At 44.1% G+C, this 10,725-nt stretch overlaps 1 long non-coding RNA gene across 1 annotated transcript; it reads right to left on the bottom strand.

The window, feature by feature from the left end:
• Positions 1-7,776: 7,776 nt before the first annotated feature.
• Positions 7,777-9,456, bottom strand: LOC134935266 (uncharacterized). Its single transcript, XR_010180024.1, has 5 exons — positions 9,356-9,456; positions 8,944-9,017; positions 8,439-8,534; positions 8,242-8,354; positions 7,777-8,012 (listed from the first exon to the last, which is right to left on the bottom strand). It is a non-coding gene; the product is annotated as an uncharacterized LOC134935266 (long non-coding RNA).
• Between the last annotated feature and the right edge of the window lie 1,269 nt (positions 9,457-10,725).

The following is a 10,725-nucleotide window of genomic DNA, read 5'->3' as shown; positions in this document are numbered from 1 at the left end:
TGTATTAGCTGCACTACTGTGTGGTGTAATGCGAATTGCCACTATTATGTGGCCACACCCCTTCTCCACAAAGCAACGCCCCTAAATTTTTGCTGTCCATGCTTTGGTATGTAGGTAGGGGAACAACAAGCATTACAGTATGTACATGTCAGGTCTCTGGGTTTGTCTGTCCCCGGCGGGGGCGCTAGTGGGTCAGTGTTAGTGTGACGTAATACACGAGGAGACCGAAGAATAGTCCTGCGCATAGGCGCTGATATTTATTATGTCACAGGGATCACAAAGCAATTGAATAACAGGTGCAGTGGAATGCAAAACCAGAAATAACAGGAAATAAATATTCAAAAGTCACTGGTAACTATGATTGAAACAACCAGAACTCCGGTAATTGTAAAAAGCACACAGTCTCAGTATAACTCAGGAAGAAATAACTTTGGAAAAACAGAACTCTGATAAATGTACAGTCTCTATGAAGCACAAGTCCAGATAGCCTAACGGGCTTAAGCAGAAGACAGTCTCTAATCAAATAGATGTTAAACTGCTGAGATGCACAGATGGTAACTGATAATGAGTGCACAGGTAGATAATGATAAAAAACCTGAGGAGAGTCTTACTGCTGGTGGATTGTGGCTGGAGTTTGTAGTTCCACAGGAACACTGGAACAGGGAGATGACTTGGAGATGCCAGAAATAGAAGACTGCTGGAAACAAAGGATTGAAGACTGGAACGGAACTGGAACTGCTGGGACCTGTAGTTCCACAGGTCCAATACACAGGGGTATCTCTGCAGACAGATGACTGCAAACAGGAGACGCCTGTTCACAGAATGTGACGTGTTGTCCAAGGCGATGAGACGGAGCCAGGAACTGGAGTTTATACCCCTTGGTCTGTGATGATTGGATGTTGCATCTGTGAGAACACACCCCGCTGGATTGGGTGTTCAGATCAGCTGCGAGTTAGCTGAAGCACTGTGTACTCCAGGCTGCAGTAGACTGAAAACTGGAACTGGAACAGAACTGAACTGCTGGAACCTGTAATTCCACAGTAGTGATGCGACGGAGAATGCAGATTCCTGACAGTACCCCCCCTTTTATGGGTGGGCACCGAACACCCACACTGGAACTTGGAAGGCTGAATGTCAATTGAAGTCTCGGAAGACACTGTAGGATACGTGAAAGTAGAGGACTGGAATAAGCATTCATAAGCAGGAGTAGAATCAACTTGAAATACTCTAGGGTGGAGAGAGGATGTCATCTCCAAAACTGACAGGAGTTCATTACTTGACACACTGGAGAGAACCACACCGGGTTCAGAGGAACTGGAATCGGTAGGAACCGAAGGAGTCCTCGGACTGACGGATAGGACCGGATTTGATCCGAGGATGCTGGAATCGGCTGGGACCGAAGGAGGCTTACTGGAATCGGCTGGGACCGAAGGAGGCTTACTGGAATCGGCTGGGACCGAAGGAGGCTGATCCGGACAGACGGATGGAACCGGATTGGGTCCGGAAGAGCTTGAACCGGCTGGAACCGAAGGAGGCTTACTGAAATCGTCTGGAACCGAAGGAGGCTGATCCGGACTGACGGATGGAACCGGATTGGGTCCGGAAGAGCTTGAACCGGAGGAGTCTTGCTGGAATCGGCTGGAACCGAAGGAGGCTGATCCGGACAGACGGATGGGACCGGATTGGGTCCGGAGACAGTTGATTCAGCTGGAACTGATGGAGTCCGAATCCGGTTAGAACTGGAATGAGTGGTATCCGAGTGTTCATTTAGACCATCCTGGATCTGGTCCATGCTGGATGCCAACAGGGTGGTGCTCTCTGAAGACGGCAAACAGGAGTTCATAACTGCATCTGTAGCACAAAAATTTCCATCTGGGAACTTGGCTCTGGATACTTCCCTTGGGGCTGAAATTTCGGTGACCCCTCCTGGGGTTGACGAATCAGACACCTCTCTCAGGGTTGTTTTCTCCAGCACCCCTCCTGGGGTTGACAGATCAGAAACTCCTTTTTGAGAAGACTCATATGCCCCTACTAGAGCTTGAACATTGGATACCCCTCCTTGGGCTGTAGACACCAAACTTTGGAGTGACCCTGACCCCACACTCTGACCACCGTCCGGGTCCATGGGCCTTGGACAAACTGTCAGGATTCTGATTTTGTCTGTCCCCGGCGGGGGCGCTAGTGGGTCAGTGTTGGTGTGACGTAATACACGAGGAGACCGAAGAATAGTCCTGCGCATAGGCGCTGATATTTATTATGTCACAGGGATCACAAAGCAATTGAATAACAGGTGCAGTGAAATGCAATTGCAGTGGAATGCAAAACCAGAAATAACAGGAAATAAATATTCAAAAGTCACTGGTAACTATGATTGAAACAACCAGAACTCCAGTAATTGTAAAAAGCACACAGTCTCAGTATAACTCAGGATGAAATAACTTTGGAAAAACAGAACTCTGATAAATGTACAGTCTATATGGGTCTGGGACTGAGGGTCGACTGCACAAAGGTCGACACACCTTAGGTCGACATGGAAAAAGGTCGACATGAGTTTGTTTTTTTGGTGTCGTTTTCTTCGTAGAGTGACTGGGAACCCCAATTAGTGCCATGCTTCGGGCATGGTGCCTTCGCTCCGCTACCGCTTCGCACGGCACACTTTACCGTTCCAATCATAGTCCACGTGGATCGTTAAATATAAAAAGGTTCAAAAAAAGAAAAAAATCGTGAAAAAACTCATGTCGACCTTTCCATGTCGACCTTGTTCCTGTCAACCTAAGGTGCGTCGACCAATTGGCGTCAACCTAAGGTGTGTCGACCTTTGTGCTGTCGACCTGGAGTCCGGATACCGTCTCTATGAAGCACAAGTCCAGATAGCCTAACGGGCTTAAGCAGGAGACAGTCTCTAAGCAAATAGATGTTAACTGCTGAGATGCACAGATGGTAACTGATAATGAGTGCACAGGTAGATAATGATAAAACACCTGAGGAGAGTCTTACTGCTGGTGGATTGTGGCTGGCTGTGGCTGGAGTTTGTAGTTCCACAGGAACAGGGAGATGACTTGGAGATGCCAGAAATAGAAGACTGCTGGAAACAAAGGATTGAAGACTGGAACCTGGAACTGGAACTGCTGTGACCTGTAGTTCCACAGGTCCAATACACAGGGGTATCTCTGCAGACAGATGACTGCAAACAGTCTCGCCTGTTCACAGAATGTGACGTGTTGTCCAAGGCAATGAGACTGAGCCAGGAACTGGAGTTTATACCCCTTGGTCTGTAATGATTGGATGTTGCATCTGTGAGAACACACCCCGCTGGATTGGGTGTTCAGATCAGCTGTGAGTTAGCTGAAGCACTGTACTCCAGGCTGCAGTAGACTGAAAACTGGAACAGAACTGAACTGCTGGAACCTGTAGTTCCACAGTAGTGATGCGACGGAGAATGCAGATTCCTGACAGTACATCATTTTGCCCTCCTAACTTAAAAATGTGCCCTCCCTGTGATCAGCACCCTGCCCTAAAAAGTGAACACTCATGTGTAGCTTGCACTGCTGCGGGGCATGTCATGTGTAGCTGGCACTGCTGCGGGGCATGTCACGTGTAGCTGGCACTGCACATTATGTGTATCTGGCACTATACTGGAGACATTGTGTGTAAGGAACACTACTGTGGCTGTTATGTGTAAGGCTGCTAATTGTGTGTGTAGAGGGAGTGTGAAAATATATATTTATAGTTTGATTATATGAAGTTATGAGGCCACGCCCACTTTTCCAGGCACGCGCACATAGAGGTTGTGCTTTAGACCACAGGTTCTCAAACTCGGTCCTCAGGACCCCACACAGTGCATGTTTTGTAGGTCTCCTCACAGAATCGCAAGTGAAATCATTTGCTCCACCTGTGGACCTTTTAAAATGTGTCAGTGAATAATGAATACACCTGTGCATTTGCTGGGTTACCTGCAAAACATGCACTGTGTGGGGTCCTGAGGACCAAGTTTGAGAACCACTGCTTTAGATGAATAATGGTACATAGAACAGTAACTGCAGGAGTTAATATTAAAAACAAAGTCATACTTAAAATTTGATTTACAGTTTAGCAGTTTCCACAATGGATCTAGTGCAGTGGTTCTCAACTCCAGTCCTCAAGTACCCCCAACAGGTCATGTTTTCAAGATTTCTATCTGTGGATACATGTGAGATAATTACTGACCCACCTCTGCATGAGTAAAGAAATCTCCCCAAAAAAACTCATAGGGCAACTGAAGGACTGATCTAATGTATTCCTCTAAATTATTATCCTTTATTTATATGGCGCCACAAGAGTTCCGCAGCGCCCAATTACAGAATACATAAACAAATAATCAAACCGGAAAACAGCAACTTACAGTTGATGACAGTATAGGACAAGTACAGGGTAAATAAACATAGTTACATCAGCAGATGACACTGGAATAAGTATCAGGTGGTAGAAGACTGCTGGATGTGGTGCAGTTGAAGATTATTAAAGTAAGAAAGGATAAACACATGAGGGAAGAGGGCCCTGCTCGTTTGAGCTTACATTCTAAATTCACTGCTCGGCCCTAGGTCACTGCTCAGTCAATGCCCCTACTCTGGGATTTTCTTATTTCTGTGAATGGAAGGTTTACAGGTCCCACTACACTCACCCTATTTTGTGAGAACGGTCAGAAACATCCAGTATGAGTATGCTTTTTTTTTTTAATTCTATTATCTTTTTAAATTTCACAAAATATTATTTTTTGTTTAGTGTGGATATTTACCTTTAAAGTTCTAGCGGAGATTTCCTCATGAGAATGGAGCATGGTCCTGGTGGCAGTGCTGTCACATCTCTGTCACCCCTGCATTTGGCTTGCATGGTGCCTGGAATAGCCCCCCGCAGCCAGTATTGCTGCCTCACAGCTGGGCAGAGTGAGCAAGACTGTCCTTCCCAATGCTTGTGGCCTTGTCCTTTTAGCATGACATCATATGTTCAGGGGCGGGGCCGATAGGGGCGCAGTGCTCCCTTACTCCGGCAGTTCACATGAGAGCTGAGTAATCATCATGCAATGATTTAAAATGCTTCTCAACAATTAACAGATTATCCAGGGTGTAAGATAACAGCAGTAGAGTAAAATAACCACCTGTATCTATAGCTTAGTATTTTCAAATGTATAAAAGCTGCAGTTTTCAGGAAAAAGATGACTCTATAACAGGGGCAAACAAACTACAGCCCACGGACTAAACTAAGCCCTCCATACAAACTACAGCATGTCACAACTGAGGGCTGGTGCTCACTACTGGAAGCCTCAGTTGTAGGGCTGAGGTATACTTAAATGTGAGAGGCCAGATAGGACTCCTGGACATGCGTGAACCTGCAGTACCTAAAGCCCAAAGGCGTGACCACGACAACAGAGGATATGTTCAACAGGTTTATTAAATGAACTCAGCTCACAAATGATAGCGACAGTTAGCAGTATGGTAAAAGGATGACAAGTCACAGCACTCAGAGATGCACATAGGAAGTCTCTAGGTGTGGTACAATAGAACAGTCTTAAAGGACCTGGAGATGGCGAGTCCTTTACCACACCAATGCACTGAAGAGCTGTGTTAATAATGTTGGAATGCAAACTGTAGCTTGAGAGCGAGGAGTTATGTAAGGGATGCTTGTGAAAGCAGATACAGGAGATCAGTGGCGTAAGTTCGTCCCAGGTGCCCGGAGGCAAGATAAATATTGGTGCCCCCCTTCCCATGCCGACTCTTTGTAAAACAAATTTGAACCTGATTTACGGTTATACAGGCAACAAAAATACAAGTAAGCATAGATTACCATGAAGGCACAGATTACCGTTCCTATCGTAGTCCACGTGGATCGTTAAGTATGAAAAAGTAAAAAGTGACCTTTTGACCTGTCGACCTAGAAACCCTATCAACCTTCCAACCCTGTCGACCTGTAGTGGTCGACCTAGACACTGTCGATCTAATGATCCACACCGGGTTTTTCCAAATTATGCATGTACAGTAGCACAGAAAGAATATAAATGGCCCACTTAATTCCTGGCTACTGGTGCTATAGCAGTCTATGATAGTTTTCAGTAACAAAAATTTTGATGGCAGATAACCACTTGGCCCATCTAGCCTGCCCATGTATGTACACACACACACACACACTTGGGTTCGTTTTTGTTGAGTGACAATTAACCTACCAGTATATTTTTTGATTGTGGGAGTAAACCCACACAAGCACGGGGATAATATACAAACTCCACACAGTTAGGCCCATGGTGAGAATCAAACTCATGACCTCAGTGCTGCAAGGGAGTAATGTTATCCATTACAACATCCATACTGCCTTTAACTTACGTTTTTAAAGTGGAAGTTCCATATAGACAAATTACATCACAGTAACACCCAGCCAGCGCTCTGCCTACAGGCAAGTAGAATGGACTTGAAGATATACAAATAAGTGGCCAGTCTGGCATTGAGAGGTCAAGCAAATAGGAGATCAACACAAAGAGCAATGGGGGTAATTCTAAATCTAACTCTCTGCACATGTTATATCTGCCTCCCCTGCAGTGCACATGGTTTTGCCAAACTGCTAAAAAAAATTCCTGCTGCGATCAACTTGGAATTACCCCCAATGTGCAATGGAAGGGGACTGAGAATTGGGGACAGTGTGAAATGTTCATACGCTAGCCATGGTCTAAGCCAGGCATGTCCAAACTGCGGCCCTCCAGCTGTTGAGAAACTACACATCCCAGCATGCCCTGACACAGCTTTAGCATTCTGACAGCAAAACTGTGGCAGGGCATGCTGGGATATGTAGTTTCACAACAGCTGGAGGACTGCAGTTTGGACATGCCTGGTCTAAGCTGTGTTTACTGTCTGGGAGCCGCATTCATCTATATCTATACACCCATGCACACCAAATGACCCAGCACTCCCGTATACCAGAGCTTTAGACACCCGGTGCCTCCAAAAGATTAATGTGTATACAGCGAACAGCTGTGTGGCACTCAAGGCAATAATGGCCCTCATTCCGAGTTGTTCGCTCGCAAGCTGCTTTTAGCAGCTTTGCACACGCTAAGCTGCCGCCTACTGGGAGTGAATCTTAGCCTAGTAGATTTGCGAACGAAAGATTAGCAGATTTGCGAATAGACAGTTCTTAGCAGTTTGAGTAGCTCGAGACTTACTCTGCCACTGCGATCAGTTCAGTCAGTTTCGTTCCTGGTTTGACGTCAAAAACACACCCAGCGTTCGCCCAGACACTCCCGTTTCTTCAGACACTCCTGCATTTTTCCCAGAAACGGCAGCGTTTTTTCAAACACACCCACACCCATAAAACGGCTAGTTTCCGCCCAGAAACACCCACTTCCTGTCAATCACACTACGATCACCAGAACGAAATAAAAACCTCGTAATGCCGTGAGTAAAATACCTAACTTAATAGCAAATTTACTTGGTGCAGTCGCACTGCGGACAATGCGCATTAGCGACTAATCCTTCCTTTGCAAAAAAAAAAAAAAAAAAAAAAAAAAAAAAAAAAAAGGAGCGATCAACTTGGAATGACCACCAATGACAGAACTCCAATAATGCTGGCAGACTACCAGCATTATTGGAGTTCTGTCATTATTGCCTTGAGTGCCATATGTGTGTGTATATCTATCTATTAGAAAAAGAGGAAAATGGCACCCCAGGGGTTTACAAATACCCTTATACAAAGACTATTGCTTAACAGGATTTGCAATCAATATTTATACAGGTTTTTAAAACACATAACGGACTGTACTTTTCATAAAAATTTATTAAAACAATTATACAGAAACATGAAGTATATCCATCATTATTACATGTACATTATGATGTAGTTTCTCCTACAGAAATCCATCAATGGGATATGGAGGAAAGAAGGCAACCTTTTTGTTGTATCCTTATTCTTCCTCATTAAATATTCGGAGATAACAAGAAATACAGTAACCCAACGCGTTTCGTCTAGGAACTAGGACTTCATCAGGGGTGCGTCTAGAAATTATAGAACAACCATTCAATAAAAATGTATGAATACATGAAAATACATACATAACAAAATGTACAAACAATCCAAAAGAACAGTCCAAAAAAAACAAAGATGGGCAAGACAAGGAAAAACCAAAAACATGGAATGAGCAGTTGATAATCTCACATAATTAGAAGAGACTAAGATGTTATTCATAAATATGGTCCACCGAAAAAGATTTTATGTTAGACATACCTTAGATAATAATGTCTATCCAAAAGAGTGATAGGCCTAGATCATTGGCCGAATAGGTTCATACGTGGGCTTCCAAACATCAATGAGGCGTGAAATAAGGACATAAAGTCAGCCTAATTGGGAATATAACAAGTTCTTGAAGGGATCTATTATCTAAATTCAATTAAACCGTAGAGGTTGAATAATGTACAACATACCTCGTGAATCTGGTAACTCAGATTACGAAGAGCTCAAAAGGGAAGCATTCGTATGAAAAAAAGAGGAATCGGCAACTTCATGCACACATGGAGGACCTAATAAGTTAATTAGCATTTGTTAGTGTCTCACCTTATCATGGTGAAAGGTATACAAAAAGGGAGGGCCTAAACTCAGATACCACTCATTTCAAGAATCACTGGTATATAAACGCCTTCACATTTGAAATGTGAGGACTAGTCAGACCATAAAGATATGTTCTAGGAGATTACTATTAATCTTTTCATACATCATAGATCTTAACCTTCATTTAAAAAATAAAAATGGGCGTGTATTACCTCTAGTCTAATTTCTGTCTTTTTAGACTAGAAGTATAAAATTAATTACTTCTATATGAAGCACATGTGCTGATGAATCTACATCTTATCAATGAAGACTATTCACTATTGTAATTAATCTATTAACATTAAGATTCCACAAGCACAAAATACATTAATCATAACATACCTCAGAAGTCACAATACAGGTGAAAAATGCAGAAATCTATACAGAGTCCTTATGGTATCCTATGGATATGATACCTAGAGGATTTAATTGTATAACAACAGTTAGGACCTATGTTAACTAAGTCCCAATCTGAGAACACGTGTATAATCACACTAATTAAAACCAATTGACCCAGGGATATGGAAACAGACAGCAAAAACTCTAAAGAATCCACTACTTAATTACCAATAGGTGGACAATGAAAGGAGGCTGTGCTAGGAGTATAAAATTGCACAGCCCAGCATGAAGGCTTAAAAATATATATCAGCAATTTAGCAAAGTATTAATACATATTTGTGTAAAAAGAAATCCAGCATCAACTTAAGCTAAATAGAGCCTGGTGTAGAATGTCATAAAGACAAGTTTTCCTTACCTTCCAAATAGTGATCAGGAGTGAGCCAGTGATCATGCAATGAAGCATGGAGGCTAAGTGCATGTTTATATAGGAGGAACTTTGATGACCTCACTTCCTTCAGTGATACTAATTAGTGTTTAAATGACTGTGAATAACTAGTATTATGAAGTAAAAAAGGGATCTTTATCAATCCCCAATAACAATGTTAGTATATAAATATTTTACAGCTAGTGAAAATTACCATAAACCTAAAGTTAAGCCACATATAGTTTGATTAATTGGCTTTCCCAAAATACCCTGTTGTGGCTAGTGTCTATGTGAATTAAATGTGGTTCTGATTGACAGCTAACGGAGCCTATAGAGAAGTGAATGGGAGTGGAGGCGGGACATAAACTTTCCACACTTATTCTAATTGGTGTCCGTCAGGACAGGCCTCCCCAGCAAGGCGACTTCGGTTGCCCATAGCAACTCCAAACGCGCTGCAATACACACACACACACACACACACACACACACACACACACACACACACACACAGCAGTGTGGCACTCAAGGCAATAATGACAGAACTCCAATAATGCTGGTAGTCTGCCAGCATTATTGGAGTTCTGTCATTATTGCCTTGAGTGCCACACAGCTGTTCGCTGTATACACATTAATCTTTTGGAGGCACCGGGTGTTTAAAGCTCTGGTATACGGGAGTGCTGGCTCATTGTGTGTGTGTTTATATATATATATATATCTCCGCTTGGTCCGGCTCTCCCTTTAAGCTGGTTACTGCAGCGGGTGCCCAAACAGAAGGATTACACAAAATAGCAGCAGGTTCGGCACTCCTAGTGACTCACACACAGGTACACTGGTCGCAGGGTTAATGGCCATCAGTGTACGTGTGTGCGAGTCACTAAGAGTGCCGAACCTGCTGCTATTTTTTGTGTATGTGTCCACCCACCCCTTTCCGAAAGTGCTTGCATTTACATACTGAGTGTAGGGTACTTTTTCAGGAGTCCACGCTCCTGACTGTGACAGCTCCGCTATCCCGCACTACCACTCTCTCCTGGTGGCTCTTTTCTTATGTGTCCTGGCGGGCGGCTGCTCTGGGTCGCGGGAGGATGTCACGTGATATCTGCGACCCAGGCCAGAGCACACAGCAGGAGAGAGCACAGAGAGGAGGAGGAGCGACCGCCGCTGATGCGGATAGGCGCTGTGCTCGCTCGTTAGTCGGCTGCTGCTCCTCTAGCAGCTCCTGCTGCACTACAGAAATGTATCGTGTGAACGGAACGGGTTACAACTGAGCAGCTGTAGGCACCGTGCCCCCTTCATGGCCAGGAGCCCGGCGGCAACAGACTCCGCTGTCTCCGGGAGTTCTGCCCCTGCAGGAGATGCTTGAG

Source organism: Pseudophryne corroboree, chromosome 6 (genome assembly GCF_028390025.1).
Source record: "Pseudophryne corroboree isolate aPseCor3 chromosome 6, aPseCor3.hap2, whole genome shotgun sequence".
Taxonomy (NCBI): Eukaryota; Metazoa; Chordata; class Amphibia; order Anura; family Myobatrachidae; genus Pseudophryne; species Pseudophryne corroboree.
The sequence above is the reverse complement of the archived record's forward strand: the minus strand, read 5'-3'. Positions and strand labels throughout refer to the sequence as shown.